The sequence below is a fragment of the Bison bison genome, unplaced genomic scaffold (assembly GCF_000754665.1).
Source record: "Bison bison bison isolate TAMUID 2011002044 unplaced genomic scaffold, Bison_UMD1.0 scf7180017858304, whole genome shotgun sequence".
In the NCBI taxonomy this organism is placed as follows: Eukaryota; Metazoa; Chordata; class Mammalia; order Artiodactyla; family Bovidae; genus Bison; species Bison bison.
Window position 1 is genome coordinate 13967 of NW_011488877.1, and position 2638 is coordinate 16604.

The following is a 2638-nucleotide window of genomic DNA, read 5'->3' on the forward strand; positions in this document are numbered from 1 at the left end:
CATTTCCCACCTTGCCAATGCTAAGTGTTTCCTACTCACGGAGACCTTGTCTGATTTATCAATGTATGTCAAGACTTTCCAATAAATCTTAGCACCAGGCCTGTTTCAGAGTACATGTTGCAATAGTAATGTTAAAATTATGGATGTAACTGGGTGGCTGGCTGCTAGACCATAAGCTCCATCATGTTCACTGCTGTATTCCCAGTTTGGGGCCCACGTTGACACTCAGTGTATTTGGATTGAAAGAAAAAATAAAGACAGGTCTTCCTTGTTTCAACCAGTTGTGTGTTTACATTTGCATGTGAGTGCATGAATCTATAATTCCATGGATTTATTACAGAACATCATCTCATAAACATGTTTTATGCTTTGTAGCAGTTGAAATTGTATCTTAAGTGTTTTCCATTTCCTTAAGTTTTTTTCTACCTCATCACATGAATGATAGGAATAGTAAGATTATTGACATTGTGTGGTTGGTTCGAAGAGGGGGTGACCCTATACAGTGACCATTTATCCTATGATCGTGTTCAACTCTTTGTGACCCAATGGGCCATAGCCCTTCACGCTCCTCTGTCCCTGGAATTCTCCAGGCAAGAATACAGGAGTGGGTTGCCATGCCCTTCTCCAGGGGGATCTTCCCCACGCGGGTATCAACACTATGTCATCTGCATTGCAGGCAGATTCTTTACTGCTGAACTTCCGCATAAGACCAGATACATATGTATTATACTATATATTATAGTGTTCCCTGTGCATTCAGAGGGAGGTAGATAGCAAATTAATTTGTGAAAATTTTCTATCTATCGTGTCCATCATTTCTTGGCTGACAAAAGATCTGGGGTTCTACACCTCCATTGCACATCAACTTTCTTGAAGTTATTTCAGGTATTCTCAGAGAACTCTTTGTGGATACACTTTCCTGCTCTGTTACTTAACTCGTTGATTCCTTAGGTTCAGTTGTCAGTCCCAACCACCTGACCTCAGATGCTGTTGCCTCATTTCTTAACTGTTTGATCTGAGCAATTTCTTAGAATGTTGACAGAGTTTTCTCCCCAGTCAGATGGACACAGATCTTTCTCTAACGTGCTGTTATGTTGATTCCAAGTTCATCTGTGTAAAGTCTTTAGAGTAATGCTTAGTGTGTCAGAAGTATTGAACACCTGTCATCAGTGTGATGATGTCATCATCACCACAATGTGTGTTCTTTTAACACTGCTGTGGACTTTGTTGTCTGAAGACACCAGTCTTTGCTGTAAGTCATCTAGATAGTGAATGTCACTTAGTTTGTAGAGTGTAACACTTCTGCGTAGACAACTCACTGATTGAATTTATTTGTATATTCTTCATGTATTCTCCACAGAAGTGACAAATTCATGTTGATTGGAAGATGTCATAGTCTTATGAAACAACAGGAAATTAGAGACCGACAGTTTGTTCCAAATAGCTTTTAATGGATCTGTCATAATATTACATTACCTGAATTGATCCTTACCTTTCTAACCTCTTCTCATTTCGTGTGAAAATAAGAATCCTCCTCAGTGCCTGTTAGTGAAATGTGCTTTCATTTCAGACACAGTTGACTGTCGAGGATGTGGACATCAAATTCACTCCAGAGGAGTGGGAATGCCTGGACCCTGCTCAGAGGGCCTTGTACCAGGATGTGATGGTGGAGACCTACAGGAACCTGCTGTCTGTGGGTGAGGATCACTTCCCTGTGAAGTTGGAATCTGGTTTGGGGGTATCTCTGCATTTTCCCTCTGTGTTTCTTGGCAGCCCCTGTTTTGCTTGACTGAGTTTACAGCCTTGTTGATTCAGAGATAAAAAAGCTTCATGATTGGCATCAGGACTATAAGCTTGTCCTTTTTTCAGGTGCTCTGCCCAGTGTGTGATACACAAGTTTCTCTATAGCTTGAGTATTTTTAAAGCTGATTTCCAACTTTAAAATATCGAATTCCCTGTTTTCTACCCCTGTGTTCTTGGTTCAGTAGTTCTTGGAAAGGATCTATACATGCATGTCTGTGTGCTCAGTTGCTACAGTCGTGCCTGACTCTTTGCAACCCAGTGGACCATAGCCCTCCAGGCTCCTCTCTCCATGGGATTCTCCCGGCCAGAGTACTAGAGTGGGTTCCCATGCCCTCGTCCAGGGGGATCTTCCCCATGCAGGGGTCGAACCCGCATCTCCTGTGTGGCAGGTGGATACTTTACCTTTGTAAAGATATCTGGGAAGCCCAGGTATCTGCATATTATACTGTGTATTATACAGTTTCCTGTGCATTCAGTAGGATGCAGATAGTAAATTGTGAATATTTTTCTGTCCGTCTATAATTTAAATCACTTCTTGGCTGACAGAAGAGGTGGGATTCTACACTTGGCAAAGCAGGACGCACAAGGTCTAGGTCCTCTCTAAAGCAGGCCTCTGAGCTTGCTTCTAACCTGGCTGGACAGTGCCATGACTGTAAGTGCCCTGACTGCCTGCTGTGAGTGCAAGGCTTACAGCATCAGGGATAAGATAAGGGACAAATCTTGAGATTGTCGAGCCCTTGGAGGTGCCCTGGCCTACTCATCCCCAGGCTTAGCAACATTATAGGTTTTGTAAGACAAACAAATAGCATTAACAGAAAAGCAGAAGTGCTATTTG

At 42.5% G+C, this 2638-nt stretch overlaps 1 long non-coding RNA gene across 1 annotated transcript in view; it reads left to right on the forward strand.

Moving 5' to 3' along the window:
* LOC105004955 overlaps positions 1-1694 on the forward strand; it is an 11725-nt gene extending 10031 nt beyond the window's left edge. The window contains exon 3 of the long non-coding RNA XR_827273.1: positions 1571-1694. This is a non-coding gene — a long non-coding RNA (uncharacterized LOC105004955). The remainder of the gene's footprint in view (positions 1-1570) is intronic.
* The last annotated feature ends 944 nt before the right edge of the window (positions 1695-2638 follow it).